The sequence below is a fragment of the Anomalospiza imberbis genome, chromosome 3 (assembly GCF_031753505.1).
Source record: "Anomalospiza imberbis isolate Cuckoo-Finch-1a 21T00152 chromosome 3, ASM3175350v1, whole genome shotgun sequence".
NCBI lineage: Eukaryota > Metazoa > Chordata > Aves > Passeriformes > Viduidae > Anomalospiza > Anomalospiza imberbis.
In genome coordinates this window covers 73,310,465-73,328,002 of record NC_089683.1, presented here as the reverse complement: position 1 = coordinate 73,328,002, position 17,538 = coordinate 73,310,465, and positions in this window count along the sequence as shown.

Sequence of the window (17,538 nt, the reverse complement as noted above, 5' to 3'; positions counted from 1 at the left end):
AACCACTTCAATCAAGGCCTTTTGTTTTGAATCACCTGCCTTGCCTGCATTGGAGACCCTTTTATAGCCCAGTTGCAACACAGAGATCTAATTTAGTTCCCCACACAAAAAGAAGCAAGGAAGAAAATATACCCATCTCTTATGCTCCTTGCTTGAATCTACAAGAGAGCAAATGGGACCACAAATGAACTGAAATGGCTAAGAGAATATTTTAAAATTTCCTCAGCTTATGACCCACAAGCAATTTGTAAATGACATTGTTACAGCATTCCTGAAGGATGCTGTTGTCCATCTGGACACAAATGAAGGTCTCCTCAGCAGTATGCATGCCTTCCACTCCTCTGAAGAGCAGAGGGGGGTAAGGAGGGTTCACCCTGAAGCCCAGAGAGCCATGGGTACAAGGCTGTTGTTAGCTCCCATGGAGACAGGAAGGGCAGAAGCGCCTCAGAGGATTCAACATGGTTGTTATTCTCTAGCAGAGAGCTCTCTTGATGTTGTTGATCAGGCAATGTACTGAGACCCTGCCCTTGGCCTTGCCACAAGTCTTTTGCAGTCCCCTTCCACATTTTGCCTGTAGAAAGAGCTCGGTGCATAGGCCCATAGGGGTTAGTAAAGCAACAGAGAAGCATTTCTGTTAAAAATAAACTCTGGCAGACATTGAAGTGCTGGTTTCATGTTATGAGACAAACTCAGACCAAGGAATGCATCATGTCTACCACTGTGTGCATGATCACCTTTCTTCTAGCTTGCTGTAAAAGGATGACATTCACCCCATCAATTCTTTGGCATGGAGTGGGGCTCAGACAGAGGCTGAGTACCTTGAGCTTCTGTGAAATGGCTCATTTGCCGAGACATAAAGGTTTCATGTGGGAGCAAAATGCCCCAGGCTGGCCATGCTCCCTTACAGTGTTATGAACCAGAGTCTGCAGCATCTAACCAGGCAGGTGTCTTTCCAGCATGAGGTCACGTCCAGCATGTGATGGGGTCGTGTCTCTCAGCACCAAGGGTACAACTCATGTTCCTTTGTGTTCTGGATGCTACAGCAGTAAATTTGACATTGCTCTAAAGGCAGCATTGTAGCGCATAGTCTGCAGATGCACATATAAATGCAGGGTTGATGCTAGTGAAAACACCATACAAAGTAAGTGGGGGGGGGGGGGGTGGGTGTGAAATATGTAGGTTCAGGGTGTGAATTAGCAAAACACAACCACAGATTTCAGAATACACATTCATGAAACATAAGTATGAGATCCCCTTCATGGGGCAACTTCAGAGCATCCTTGTCTTGACTGAACCTTTCTTCTGGAGGAAATTAATTTCCATTTATAAACAAAAGGAAATAAAATATTTTTCAAGTCACTTATCTTATCTGGATCTCCTCATTAATTTCAAGTGTGATGTTACCACTTACTAAAGAAACAATCCCACTGGTTTTCCGTCTGTTTGCCACTTTCTACTAAGAACGATTAATGTATTAGAAAATTAACTTGCAGATGAAAGAAAAGAACAGCCTGTGGAAGTTGAATAATGACCTTATTTTAAGATTTTCCCTTGAGTAACCCCCACTGTTGCCTCTTACAAATGCAGGAAAAATAATACGTGCACATCTTTAATGTCCTTTTTGAATGCTGATGAAATGATTAGTGATTTGGAAAAGTCTGTGCAGATGAAACAGCAGCAGGAGTAACAGTGATATTGAGACAGCAGTCTCGGAACTGCTGTTCTGCAGTTCAGAGAGAAAAATTAGCATGCTAGATTATAATTAATAAACTAGAAGCAAATTAAGATAATATGGTATGGGGTTTGGAAATCAACGAGCTTAACAAATTTACAGAATGCAGCTTTCTTCACAAGTAAGAAGCAATAACTCATTGCATGTTTGTACTTTATGCACTTATCCTGCAAACATGTGACAATGGGCAATACCTGGTTGCTGAGGGGACCAGAGATCTTGCCATTGCACTTCACAAGGGGGAGCCTTTCTGCTTTGGTAAATTAATTCCCTGGGTCCTCTCTCACTCCTCTAGCACCTGGTGGTCCTATTCTTGCTCTTGGACCTTGCTGGACACTTTTTAGCACTGTCTACAAAAGCCTTCTCTGCTGACACAGAAAGCCAGTTGAAGGCAACTCTTTGTCTGTTGGGATGCATATGCCAGACACAGTCTGGGCCAACCAATACTGCCTGTTTCAACAAAGTATTTGATATATGTCCTTAGGCGAGTCTTGTAATTTGCTTTGTACAAGAGGAGTACAGATTCCTCTTGTACTGCTGGTTAGAAATTGTATAAATACTGCAGAACCTATGTTTAATGCAATGTAATAGATGTTTTCTCTTAGTAGTAAAAAGTCCTTTCCATTTCTTGTGTAGAATGCAGATTTCATGGACCAGAAGGCTTGAAAAGTCATATAGCTGTAAATTGCACATCACTATTGACCTTCCAGGAAACAGACAAGAGTCTTCATTCAATGATCCTTGCACACACATGGGAATAGGGGAAGAGAATAATCTTTTTCTGCTCCCCTTTATATCTTGACCGAAGGCAAGGAAGAGTCACAGCCCATGTACACAGGAAATATAGGATTACTCCCTCTAGGAAACACCTCAAAACCACCACAGTCACTTTGCCATATTTTTCTGAGCTTGCCTTGCTGTGTCAAAGGAGGCAAGAAGGATACATGGTTCTTTCCAAGGGCAGCATTTCCTGGTGTGCCCTGCATGATGCATGATCGCAAACCTGCTGATGGCATTGTTGCCTTCTGGAACCAGACTGCCTTGAACTTCTGAATTATTGTGACCTTCCCTCAGGATGGACAAAAACCTTCATTCCCAGCCTGGCATGGCACCAAGAAAGATCCTATAGGACTTTCTTAAGGAGAATGATGTTTGAATTTTCTGTTTCGGATAATTCCCCCTTTAATAACTGCAAATTAAAATTGGAGGCTAAAGACTTCAGTCTGTATCTGGTCCTTGTTCTGCTTCACTCTTCAACCAGCTTGATGGTGGGGTCAGGAGGAATGCCTTTCAAGTTTGTTCAAGAGGCCGTGCAAAAACCAAACACAATCTTATCTACATGGCTGGGAGAGAAACTTACAGTTCATAGACAAATAATTTCAAACTGGATTTTTAAGATGTAGTTTCAGATGATCTGTAAATACAAGACAAGTTGTTATGTCCAAGTTGAGGACCAAAGAGAAGATGCATGGATGAATGAAATCAGATGTCAATGAACACATTCCCTTGACATGCCATCTTACTCTATTAAGGTATCTCATGTTTTCCTAAAATGGTAAAACTAACTACCAAATTAAACAACTTGTTGATCCTATATCCTCCTTTTACTGGGGTATCTCTTTTCATAATACTGATCATGTCCAATTGACATCCTCAGCTACTGACCACATCCAACTGACATTCTCAGCAGGATTTGTTTCTAAACACTAATGTAGCACAGAAAGGATATAAAAAGTTAATGAATGAGAGAGAAGGAATGATGTATGGGGCTCCAGAGGAAGACTCAGTAGATATAGGTTAGATTTCAGGCTTTGTCATGGGTTTCCCACAAAATGTTGGTCAAAAATCAATTCATTAAAATGGTAACTCAAACAAGGCCAGGGCAAGGACCCAAGTACTGGTTCACAATTGTCTACACTGTTTAATTGTTAACACACTCTTTCACATGGCTTTGGCCCATGCTGACTTGATTTCCCCAGACAATGTCAATGCTCAGTTCAGAGGACAGCATGAAGCAGGGACTGCCCCAGCAGGCAGTTTGGACAGAAGAGTTCCCCCTTCTCCAGTCACCATGGGGGAGTGCTTGGCCACAAAACATACCATCACTGGACTGAAGGGCTAGAGAATAGGCCCTCTACTACTTTATTTTCTTGTGTAGATATAGTAACTTCATCTTTCCTGCCTTGCTTTGTCTGCCTTATTTAGACTGTAAATTCTTTGGAATGAAGCAAACTTTTAATATGTATTTGAATGATGCCCGACACAATGAGATGCCAGCCTTTGCTGGGGGTTGCCTTTGCTACTGAAAGGACTATTAAAGAAAAAAAAAAAAAAGAAAAAAAAGAAAAAATAAGGAAGATTATTCAGCTCTCAAAACAGCTCTCAGTTATTCTTCTTTTAAATCCGCCCATGTCAACAGCATATTTTCATCCTACAGTGGGGCTTTACAGCTGTCAGAATTTGCAGTCTCAGGACTGCAGCACATGTTAACTTTGAACACACAGCAACAGGGACTGAGAAGACAAGTAAACTGTACCCAGTAATCTCTCACCACCACCAAAATCATTCCTGTGCCTCAGTCCCTCAACTGTCCTACATCATGTAGCTCTCACAGGGCTCTTGGTGGTGGCCTCATGCCACCAGCAGTTTGAAAGGACCCACATGCAGAGAAAAGCCTAAAAAGCCTTTGTTTGGGACCAGACTGTTCCTGTTGCTGACCTCAGGTCAGGACAGCAGCACGGTTAGTGTCCTGGTATAAAGGCAGTATTAAAAACAGGCATTTACTACTGGCCTTGAATTGTCTTGTTGCCTCTTAGCCAACCTCACAAACAGTTCAAGACATCCACCTGGAGAGATAGAGAAATTAAAAACGTAGATAAAAGGGCTCTGTCAAAAGCACATTGGAACTGGCCTCTTCCAATGCTGTTCTTAACCAGACTCATTTTCAGCATCACTTACTGACAGTTTCCCCTCCAGCTGTCCTGTCTCAAGAGCACTTAGACTCCATCTTACTCCAGAGCAACACGTTAACATGCTAGAGAGGCAAAGAGCAGAAAATTCTTCTTCATTGCCTGTTCCTCATAACTCTGGCTCTTCCAAACATACATTTCTAGCTGTGAGCTGTGGTCTCTCTAGAAGTGTCAGGGGTCCTCTGCCTTCCCTGGGAGCTTTGATGTACCCTCAGGAGTGAACTCATTGTGCAGTGCAGGTAAGGCTTTTGAGAACCTGAAAGTTGTTTGTGTTTATAGCCACACCTGACAATCCACCTGGATATTACTCATCAACAGCAGAGCTCAAGATCAGAGACTTCTTTGGCACTGAGTATTACATTGCTGTTCCGTTGTCATTAATGACATTAAAATGCCAAACTTGCCCCCTGTTTGCAAACTCTCTGTTGCACAAGTCAGTTTATCTGTGCAGGATCTCCCCACAGTCACATTAGCAAGGCAAATGCAAACAGCTTGTACTTTTTACCTCAAATGCTGCTCTTCCACACTTGAACTCAGCTGAATAAATCCTGAGTTGCCCTAGAAGAGTTTGAAAGGAGTTTTTAAGAGTTGCGTATAACTCCTGATATTCAGATTGCTTTGATATGATTTCCAAATAAAATAATTTTGTCAGAGAATGTTAGTTCTGCCCAATGTGTGCCAGCCACTCTTAAGTAATGTAGCACTATTGCTTTCTATAGGCTATAATACAACTAATGCTCTATAGATGAACTTGTTTAGGAGCTCTGGGATCAATCATGCAAAATGCTTATCCCTCTAAATTCCCATGAGAAGCTCCCAGCTCTGCAATAGCAGATCCTAAGAACACTCCTAGCATGCTAAATTATGCTTTGACCAAGTCAAATATGTAACTCCAACATAGCAGCAATACAGTGACAGCCAGTGCTCATGAAAGGACTACATTTTCTTGCTGTGTTGGAGCACACTGGGAGACCAGTGAATTGTGGCACTGAGCCATATTAACCTTTCCCTTTAAAAATTTTGCAGAAGGGAAACTCCAGCTTTGTATTGTCATGTCAAAACCCATCATGCTTTTGATTTTTCAAAAAAACCCCAGGTCACCACTAATCATAAAAGGGATTAAAAAGAAAATTTCTGGCAGCTAGGGATAGTCAGCTAGGGAGAAATACCCACTGGATTTCCTCCTGCCAAGGTGTTGCAGCTCTTTCTCCCCATTCTGCTATATGCTATAGCTTCTCTGCTCCACAGACCATACCTGTTTCTCATTACTTCAAAAGATCTGGTGTGTTAGACTCTCACTCCATTTTTTAAACTGTTGCTGTCAGTGTCTAAGCAACAGCATCTAGAAGAATAGAATGGTTTGGGTTGGAAGGGACCAAAGCCTCCTGACACAGGCAGAGATGCCACCTATTAAATCAGGTTGCTCAGGGTCCCGTCCAGCCTGGCCTTGACTTCTTCCAGGGATGAGGCATCCACAATGTCTTTGAGCAATTTGTCATTTATCTGCAGTTGTCCTTAAGCTCCTCTCTATGCAGACTGCTTCCTCCCACCCTGTGCCTCACTATTCCCTGAGGAAATGTTATGCCTTTTCCTTTATACCTGTTATTTGCAGTCTGGTAAGCTCTCCCTGGGAAAGAAGATTGCAGGCAAAACAGCAAAGCTGTTTTCTCAGGGACAGTGCTTTCTGAGAGCCAAGAATGCCCCATGATGCCCCCAGATCCTGGATGACCTGGCCATGGAGCTTATGAGACCACGCTAGCCATAAAAGTGATAAGAACAGGGAAATTCTGGGGCTTTCAAGGTGTTACCAGAGGGTGGTTCAAGAATGAGACAGCTCTTTGTCTGATGGGTTTAAATCATTTCACAAACCTGCCAGCAACACAGAGTCCATGCTACAGCTGTGAGGGCTCAGACTCCTTTCCTCTCACTCCCTATAAGTCCCTGCCTTCCCTAGAAAGCACAACCATTACCCACAGCATATCGACAAACGCAAAGCATGTGGATAGAAAGAAGCAACTATGCCCCTAAAAACAAAATAGTTGGCATTTGCATACATCCACAATTCTCTAGGTTCTTGCTTGAAACTGACAGCCAGACACTGTCAAAGTATGAAATCCACAGATAAAGAGTAAATCCACAGATTAACGTTGAATATAATATTTTCTTTCCTTCCTCTAATTTTTCCCCAAAGAAAAGTTGCCTGACTTACATTCTTTTTATCAGCTGTTTGAAATAATTCCTTCAAAGATGTTACCATAGCCAGCTTTTCTGAGTGCATGCACATTACAATGCTTAAAGAACAAACAAACACAGGGCATATTTCATATCTGTTTGCCTATCTTTCCTTACTCCATGTAGGCAACATTTTTTAAATAAATCACTCTGTGAACTTCTGTGCTGGCTCGTAAATCAGCAGCCAGGATAAAATATCATATGGCTAGAAGTGCTTTGTCTTGCAGTTCTGGATATAGTTCAAGAGGATGAGATCATTTCACTGTTTTCATCATCCCACACACATTACACGTACTGGGGATGACTTGAGCACATGTAGTCCCACTGGCCTCATGCTGAGCTGCTAAACTCTTCCCACTGTGGTACCAATGTGTTGAATGGCTCCAGCTACAACTGAATCTTAATCTATACTCCAGCATGCTGGTGGTACAGCAACATCCTCAGGCTGGGGACATAGGCCAGGGCATTCTTGTTCTTTGTGCACTTGAGAGATGCAGATGCCACACAGAGAGAATATTTCTGCCCTGCTCTCTATAGCTGCAGGTCTGCGGCATGAGGATGGTGTGCCACGGTCAAGGACAGTCTCTTGCCAAACAGAGTGTACACACTGTTGTCTCTGCTACAATGTTTGCCTGATTCTCATACCGGATCAGTCTTGCACCACCTTCTGGGTTTGCTCTGGGTTGTTAGCTTATTTGGGGAAGTACAATGGCTTTGGAGGCTTGGGGCCTCCTGCTTGTCTGATGTGTTTCCACAGCTTAGTGTCAGCACTTGCTAAAGAGCAAGCAATTCTTAGCTATTTTATACCCAGAAAAACAAGCAGCTCTTAACAGTGTAGGATGAACTTGGCACTCCTATATCTTGCCTAGCTATGCATTACTCTCATAGTCTCTGTTCAAAGCACAGTTTCATGTTAAGATTCCTCTCTACCTTTGACATCAAATCTTTCATCTGCCTGATCTTAACTTTGCCTAGCTTTAGTAATCTGGGATAAACATTTTGTGTGTCCTGTGTGTCTGGCTTATCTTGGAGAGAACCTCTGCTTTTAAGTTCAAGACATTTTAGAACAACTGACTAGTTTCTGAGAAGGAATTTAGAAAAATTGTTTTGTCCATGTTAGGGAAAAAAAAATCAAAAAAATAAAATCTTGCATTTGAAAAGCTTAACTACCCCTACATTGGATCAGAGACTTCGGATCTGGAGGCAGGATATGGAGAAGTAAGTAGTTTGTCAGTTATTCCCATAAAAGTGCTGTCCAAAGTTGGTTGTCTCTTAGCAAAGTAGCAATTTAATTCTTAGCAGAGATTTCTGCAGTCTTAGCATTTGCATTCCCCAAAGACCTGCTGACTGCACCAGCTCAAGCCAGGGAAGCTCATCTGGAAGCAGAACAAGACCTTTCTGCAGCTTCAGCATTTGAAATAAGAATGAAGAAAACTTCTCCCATCTCTGCTCCAAACATCACAACTGCCGGGCCCAATCTGCTTAGAAAAGAGCAGTTTGTAGTCAAACAGAATAAAAATTAGTTCTGTTGGCATAAACTGGGCCTTGAACTGTAGGAAGCAGTGTGGATACTAAAATGGACAGAGGCTGGTAAGGAGAGGTAAGGACAGAGTGTAGATACTAGATGGGATGAGGATCCATGGTTAGGTGAGAGACTTGTGCAGCAGGAGGGAAAACAAGGCTTCATTCTCCATCAGCACAGTAAGGACTGAGGCCTTGTCTTCCCAGATATACTTATTTCCCTCTTCCAAACTCCTCTTGTGTTAAGAGCTTCTCCTTGACTGCCCGGGATACAGGGTGCATCACTGTTAAATGGTGAGAAATCCTTCCAACTGCCCTTAGCCCATGCTGGGGGCTCTCCCTCCAGGGCTCTGTGAAATGCTGCCAGATCAGAAGCTGATGGATGACAGCCAGCAGCCAGGGTCACCCGGAGTTTGTGATCCCTGGCATGTGTCAGCCTACCTACAGTCTGGAAACAGGTCCCTAAGCCAGCCAGAAGCCATCTGAAAATTGCTGCAATTGCAAGTCTTCCAAAGCAATCCCTGCTATAATTTTCATGTCTACACAATAAATTGTAATATCCTACCTTTATTCCTCTTGTGTTCCTCATAAGTAATTTTCTTGCAGGCTTGGATAGGGATTTGACCAAATAGTTACTCTAGACAATTAAAAATTTGTATTCATGAGTATTTAAATACATTGAAATAAACTGTTTTCTTCATGACTCCAGTGTTGATTCAAGAAGTACAGAATTGAGAGACTTCAATTCACTTTTTAGGGACCAGGCTTTTCAGTGTACAGTCCCAGTAAGAGGGTACTGTGGTTTCAGAGAAGCTGGTTGCGAAGGACAAGATCTTCCATATTTCTCCTGTACAGTAGCACAAGACAGACATAAGGCAATAATTAAAGTCATGCAGGAGTGACTACAGACATGACAGCTGTTAACTTAGATAAAATTTCTTGATGTTTGCTAATTTCAGATCAAAATATGTAACAAGATTTTTCTGGATGAGTCAGATGGAGGTAAAAGATGCCGGTTTTACCTCAAAGTCTTTTTTGCATTCTGGTTAAAAACCGCTTCCCAGTAACACGTCTATAAAATCCACTACAGGAGGAACTTCAGAGCCTTCCTTCAAGCTGCAAGGATGTTTAATTATGTGACAATCAAAGTGAATCTATTAAAAATGTCTTTTGTTATTTCAGTTAAGTAGGACACCTGTTCTCCTATATATGGGAAAATATTCCTCATAAACACCAGATTTTACAGCCATGTGAAACCTCAGTTTAATTCAGTATGGATGCTCTGATGCTAGAAAATGTCATTTCCCTGAAAGAGACTGTGGTGGGAAGGGACCTCTGGAGATCGTCTGATCCAATGCCCATGCTCATGCAGGACTCTGTCCACTCATGTTCTAAATATCTCCAAGTCTGCAGATTCTACAGGTTCTCTGGGAAACCTGTTCCAGGTTTCCTCAGTCATCCTCATATTAAAAAGTGTTCCCTTATGTTCAGACAGGACCTCCTGTGATTCAGTTTATGCCCGTTGCCTCTGGTCCTGTCACTGAGCACAGTGAGAAAAGCCTGGCTCCATCTTCTTTACTAGCCCCTCAGATATTTATATATATTGATGAGATATCCCTGAGCCTTCTGTCCAAGCTGAACAGTCACAACTCTCTCAGCCCCTCCTCATCTATTAGATGTTCCACATCCATAACCACATTAGTGTGTCTTCACCAGTCTCCCTCCTATTCATATCTCTCTTGTACTGGACAGCTCCAATCTGAACCCCACATTCCAGATATGGCATTGCTAGCTCTTCAGAGAGGGAGACAATCACATCCCTTGACCTGCTGGTAATGTTCCTCCTCTTCCACTGTCATCAAAGACAAAGATGGACAGTTGTCGCTATTGCTATAACTGATCACATGGTAGCCAATATGGTGTCCTGCCCTGTAGGCTGGCAGGCCACAGTCTGGCCATTGGGACACCCCACGTGCCAGAGGAGAATGTATGGAATAGGTACATTGAGTAGCCTCCGTTTCAATGTACTTGCCAAATACACCCCACCATGGCATAGTGCAGTGACACCACCAGCACAAGTCATGATCAGCTGGAGCAGCTGAAAATACAAAAGGCTTTTGGAACAGAGTTCTTAGATTCACTCCTTGCTTTTAACCGGACAGATTTTTTTTTCAACTTGCTGAGGTCTCTGCCAGCCTGTATCTATGACAAGCAATATTTTTCCTCTCCTCTTTGAATGACCCAAGTGAGGGATCCTATCAGTAAAAGTTGATGGATTTAAGTTGATGTGAGCAAGAAGAAAGACTCTCTGATTATAGAAGAAAAAGCTTTTCTGTAATGAGGAAATTATACTGTTTACATTAATATCTGCATAAAGGATTTTTTTATTGCCCACTTAAGCCAGCATGGTAACATCCTTATATTCTGGGCTGCTTTTTCAGGTGATAAAGTGATGGTATTTAGAAAATTCATTAGCAAAATTATTTAAATTTTTATAACATTAAATATTATTATAAATATATTTAAAACATTACATTTCCCCTCCTCCCAGCCACTTCCTATCTTCCTGTGCTTCCCTTGTTTTGGGAGGCAGATCTGTCTGAGGAAGCTTCTCCATTTTGCAATTACCCATGGAGAAAGAAGACAGAGCAGGACTCATGCTCCTGTCTAACCTATTGGAAGTTATCCCTTTAGCAAAGGGATTTCCTTCTCTCTTCAGTCCAGCTCAGTCCTTGCTGTTGGGGTGCCCACAATACAGTGTCTCATGGTAAACTAGTTCTTGCCATTAATGTAAATGCCCTCCAATGGAGATTGAGGCAACACACACCCACACAATGCCATAGTGCAGGTGGGGCTCTATTTTTCCTCCATAGGACTAGATCTAGTCTTTTTTCCTGGTAATATCTGTATTATTTCCTGAAGTAACCAAAAGAGCAGGACCTGTTGTGTCTGTGATTCTGGAGTCTAGGCACTTCATTTAAATCTACAAGAAGGAAGATTTTTGATAAGGAGGACCCTAAGACCTCTGGTTTTTGCCAATTTAAATAAAGGGGTTGCTGCCCCAAATCCATACCATAAGCACATTAATGCCTTCCTCATGTTGAACAGGAGAGCCATCAATGAAGGCTGGGTGGGAGTGGGCACCTTCACTTGGTTGTCAGAGCTGAAATTTTGGTGTGACAGAGCCCCACCTCAGATGGAAATCACCTGAAATACTGAATTATGTGTGGAGACAGCAAACCTGTCCCCTGTCACCAAACAAGTGAAATGACTCACTATCTGGGTGTTACACAGCTGGCTTCTCAGAGGGCTGCTTTTAGTGCACAAGTCACATTGTAAGACACTGAGATCACAGGATCAGACTCTGAGGTCTATCACATGAAGTCTCCTAGACTAAACCATGAGGTTGTGTAAGTCCAGGGCACTCCACTGGGGGAAATAAAATCTCTCTGCCTAGAGCCATCTCAAAAACTGGGAGGACAGCTCTGCAGCACACAGCGCATAATAGTTCAGGCGTAGGATGTATAACACAATAGTATACCTGGCTATAAAACTGCAGTCATTTTGTTTCTTGATTGCTTCTTGACACATGCCCAGAAACAATGCTGATGGCCCCTGAGCTGGGCCAGCCATGCTTTTTCCTGCTCCTGGAGGCAGGCAATGCACAGCAGCAGCCCAGACAGCTGGAGGCAGCTCTCACAGGTGCCTTGTAACAGCCACACGTACCCAGCCATGTCCCAGGGAGGCAATGGGGGTGTACTATGCACCAGACCCCACCCCAGCCCTTGTATTGCTGCACACACAAACCTGCACACACAAGGAGGGCAGCAGAGTTTCTGTAAAACTGGCCCAAACAGTTCTGCATCACTCAGGAATCCCCATCACTATTAAATGCAGCGAATGCCACTCAGATGCCAAGTATTCATTTTGATAGGGATGATTTTCATCAGTGAGGAAAACAGATCTCTTCTGGAAAAACCTTCTCTTTGTCACCATGCCTGCAGCTCATTTGAGCAATGGCATTCTCCATGAGAGAGAGAAATGTATCATTTCTCAGGGAGTACCTCCAGGGGTGACCAGACCTATGGGCTTAGAGCACATACTGAATGCACCAACCTTCCCAGCCCTTCACCCCCACGGAGCATTTCTCTGTGTACTGCTCCCTGGACTTACAGATCACTTCTGGTCCCTAAACTCTCTTTGCTCTCTTCACTGGAAGGACAAAAAGAAAAGACTCTGGGGACCAGCACACTTCAAAAATAGAAGTGCCCTAAAGAAGGCTACTCAAACAATCATCACTGTGCAGATCTTTAAAATTATATCCTGGCCTCACATACACCATGCGAGTAGAGGAAGGATGATCTTTCCTGAATTTGGCTTTTTTTGTGAACAGGGGATTTCTTCCAGCCCCGTGAGACAGAGGAAAGGTGATTGCTGAAGCTACAACCACACTAGTGTAAAATAGGTCAGAGACTGTCTTCCAGTCCTGAGGTATATCTTCATGACTGAATTGCTGAAATTTCTGGCCCTGCTTCTACTCCCCACTTCGTAAGATGTCCACATCCAAACTGCTCCCTGGGAAGAGCCTGTAAGATACAATCCTGGGAGACAGATGGAAGGAAGTGTGTGGGCAGACATGGAGTCAGAGCTTTGACATGTGCCCTGCCCTTGCCTCCTGGAGAAGACATGGCTGGGGCTCTCTGCTCTCCCAGCCTTGGGACTAGCAGAGACATTGTGTGCCTTATTCAGCCACTCTACTCAGCATTCTCCAACAGATTTGGATACCTGGTGCAGTCATCCCAAGCCCAAAAGACCAAGGCAGTGGTTGTTTATCCACATGAAGATTACCCCAGCATTTCTCCATGATCCACAGAGGATTGGGGCAGAAGTTTAACTCAGGTGGGTGGACCACCTGTGATCCTCCAGCCATCTTACAGGGGCTTTATGTCCTGATGTATTTTTATGAAAGAAGGAATTAAAAAATAATTTAAAATAAAAATTCTCATATTTCTCATCACATTCAAAACTCCCAAGAAACATTTTCCTAGAATCTAAAGAAAAAAATAAAGTGTAAAAGTTTATAAACCTTTAAATCTGAGTTTGGACTGTAAGGAGGCCGAAAGCTAGCCAAACTGGAGTAGTTGGGAAGCCCTGCAGCCCACAGAGAAAAGAGCACAAAGCTCCCATTCCCTCTACTGTACCAGAGCTGCCTTCTGACACTGTTTTCGGGAACTTGCCAGCTCATTTTCTAACTTGTTTGTGAGACATCAACAGCCTCAAATTACAGCAGTCTGAACAGCCCAGTAAATATTTACACAAACCTGCTGGTGATGGTTTGAGCTGACATGCGTTACCTTTTGTGTTGGGGGGAGGCTATATTTACAGCCAACCAGCTAATGAACATGATCCCAGCCATGGTTTAATACAGATGGCTCTTTCAGCATTTGCGGCTTTCAAGTTACAGAGAGCACAAACTTCAATAGCCTTCGTTAGAAGGCTCCGTCTCAGCTCTCTCCGTTTTGTTTACAACCAGTCTCTCTTTGTGCAGTCAAGGGTTGACTAATGTTCAGCTGTTTGCAGCCAGCAATGCGGTTGTGTAGGACAGAGCTTGTTTCTTGTCTTTTTTTCTTTCTTTTTTCCTTTTTTTTTTCCTTTTGACACTGATGGCTTCTATTTTAAACTTACAATGAATGCAATTTCTGCAGCATAGATTCATTTTTGCTCAAGTGGCATTTCTCTAGGCTGTCTCACAGGGCTGGAGCCTGGTGTGGAAGGAGTGTGGAAGGGGACAGGAAGCCGTACCCAGACCTGCACTCTGGCTGTAGGGCTTGGTAGAGGGCTGGAAGCCCTCCCTTTCTAGGATCACTCCTTAGAGACACATTTTATTGACACCCAGTTCTCACTGGCTGCTCTGGTTGGATTCCTGACTGCTCTAAGGAAGATGACTAAGAAATTTGTAGTTTATGCAATCAGTATTTATTGTAACAGCTCACTTTTTTTGTCTTCTTTTTTAGACATAATCTAAATCATTGGCTGAAAATATCTCAGTTTTTTGCAGCTCTACATCAAAGAAATATTTTAGATAAATGAGATAGGAAAATAGGACAGTGAGGAAACTAATAAAGGAAATTTAGACTGTTGTTCTGACAATTATTTAGCGTTGATTGGTTATGATAGAAGCACAGATAATCTTTCTCTTTACTGTCATCACACTTAAAAACCCCAGACTCTAAGAAACTGACTGATTCAAGACTATTTGTACTTAGTGAGTCAATACTCCCCAGGAGACAGTCTGACAAATGCTCTGTGGTTGAGATGAACTAATTTTAGACTGCACAATGCCACAGTTTTAAACCTACACTACTCTAAAACTAAATACAGGTGAGGAATTCTGAATGATAAGGCATAGCTGGTTTTAGAAAAATTTATTGTATTGTGCAAGTATCTTATGGGCTGGTAGAATCTAATGTGTCTAACAAAATCTCACCAAACCAAAGATGAACTCCAGTTTTCATGCAGTTTTCATGAACTGCACTCATATGGAGATCTATCCTGACAGCCGGTCTGACAAAGCACAGAAAAACTATTTGGTCAAATGTCTCTCCTGAGAAAGAACAAAAGTACCAGCCTCCTGAAAATATCTGACCTTTGCAAGCTTGGCCTTGGAAGTTCCCTCTGGTGACAATACAATAAAAAGATAGCTCAGAGAGATTTATGGCTGCATATAGCTGATCTGAAATCATTAATGGAAAAGAAGGTCTTCTTTTCAAGAGGAGAAATGGCCAATTCTCAAATGATGGCCTGGTCTTTACCTCCAAAACAAGAAGATCTTCCTATTGAAAGCGTCACCATTTCACTGCTACCATTGAAAGAAAACACCTGATATTCCCTGGTGGAGCAGGATCCCATGGTATTGGCAACTGCCCTTGAGTTTTGAAGTACAGACAGGTGAAAACGCAGGTAACAATGGCTGGAGTAGGAGCTGGATCTCAATCTGCCCTTTTGATAAAGGTCAGGCCTGTTCTTTTAAGCTCCATGCTGGACCTGGCTCCACTGTTTATACCGAACGTTTTGTTGCATCAAATCTCTTCCTGGAGTGGTTACACAGAATGAGTATTGCACCTCATGGAAGCAGCATCATTTAGTTAAATGCTTCCAGAGAAGACAAGCCTTGGAAACAACAGAGTTGATTAGTAGTACTTTGACAAAACATTTTTTACCAGAACACAGTCTGTTAAGAGCTGTTCACAGAATAACAGAGTTGCTGCCAAATATCCTAAAACAAAACTTTTAGGGGGAATTTTTGTTTTTAAATAAACATATTTTGAGTGAGATCTGGAGTTTCAGAATCTGGTAAAAAAGAAAAAAGGCTGATTAAAATAAAATATTAGCAAATGTCGTAAGGAAATTATTTGTTCCAAATAGACCTGGTTGTTTTTTCCTATCTTTTCTTGCTCATAACTGTTCAGCTTCATGTTTTCATTTACCTTGGTTAGGAAACCTCAGGTCTTGAGAGCTGTCACAGAATAAGAAGAATGTCTTTGGGCTAGGCCTCCTGCAGTTATGTGTGTCTATGTAGAGACTGCCTGCTTCACATCTCCCCCTGTCCATTTTGTGTTGTTTGTCTGCTTCAATTATAAATACTACAGGACAGGCAACTTATTGCTACGTACATCTGTCAGGCACCTGCCACACTCTTCCTGGCCTCTGCATGTTCTACCACAACAAAAATTATTCAATGATACATAAGAATGAAGTACCTCTGAGAGGAAAGTATGTGGTCCTAGGAGACCTATGCACAGGTCTGTTTGCCAAAAGGAATTAGTTCCTGTTGTTGCAGGCTCCCAGCTGGGTAATCATTTGCATTGACTCTATGATTGTAGAAGCTTGATCAATTGTTTTATAATATCATTTTATATTATATTATACTATACTTATTAAGAAACTCAGCAAGAGTTAGTCCAATACAGCTTTGACTTAATTGGTCAATCAATCTAAACACTATCTAGTGTCCAATTAAGAAATCACTCTTTGGTAAACAAATCTCCATGACACATTCCACATGTGCACAACAGCAGGTGCAACAAGTGGAGATAAGAATTGTTTCTCATTCTTTGTCTAATCTTCTCACAGCTTTCCCCAGGAAAATGCCTGGGAAAGCCTGTGCCTGCTCTCTCTGGCCAGAGAGCTGCTGCCACAGGTTCCTGAGTTTGTAGAGGAGATGATAATTGTGGCTGCTTATTTAAATTTGGGATGGATGCAGGAATATCCTGTGATAAGGCTTCAAAATATTTTTGAATGATTGCAACCAATTAGTGTAGATGGTGCTAGGGAGAGAAGAACAGGACTGTGGTGAGGAGGCAAGACTGCACTAGAAGATGCTCTTTCAGCCTTTTTCTCATTCCACTGTTATTTTCCCTCTTTGGCTGGTGGCATAGCTGATTGAGAACTTCCCACTTTGATTTTGTGCAGAAATATCCCATTTTGTGAAATCTCTAATTTGCTGACTCTCTCCCGCTACTAGGGTTTGTACCAAAGAATCTGTGGGCACTTCTTATGAGATAACATCACTCCCTGAACTCTTCCTGACACAGGCTGCTTATTCACCACCCAGGCAGGCTACGACACACATGGGAATTTTGTACCTGAGTGTTTACCTGCACTGTACTCAGACATGTCACTCAGATGTATTGATTTTAGAATTACTGAAGAAACTGCCTGTGATCTGGAAAGTCCCCTCTCAGTCTTTGGGAAGAGCCCTTCCCAATCAGCTCCTGGCATGAAACCAAAAAGAAACTTCCTGGGTTTGGACTATTCTAATGCCTCATCCTAATGACAATGCACTAGTTCTTCGTGTGTCTCTGGAAGCGGTCAAAGGTCATAAAGGGGAACACGGATCTCCTCCAAGGACATGTGCAAGGCCCAACCTCAACCAGCATAAGTTTGCTGTGGAAGCCGTAAGCCCCTTCTGCTCCCATTCAATTGTTGCTCCAGAGGGACTGTGACCCAAACTTGTTGCACTGGGGCTATTCTGTTAGCCAGGTCTGGAAAAGGAAAAGGAAATTGGGAAGAAATCAGAGCCTA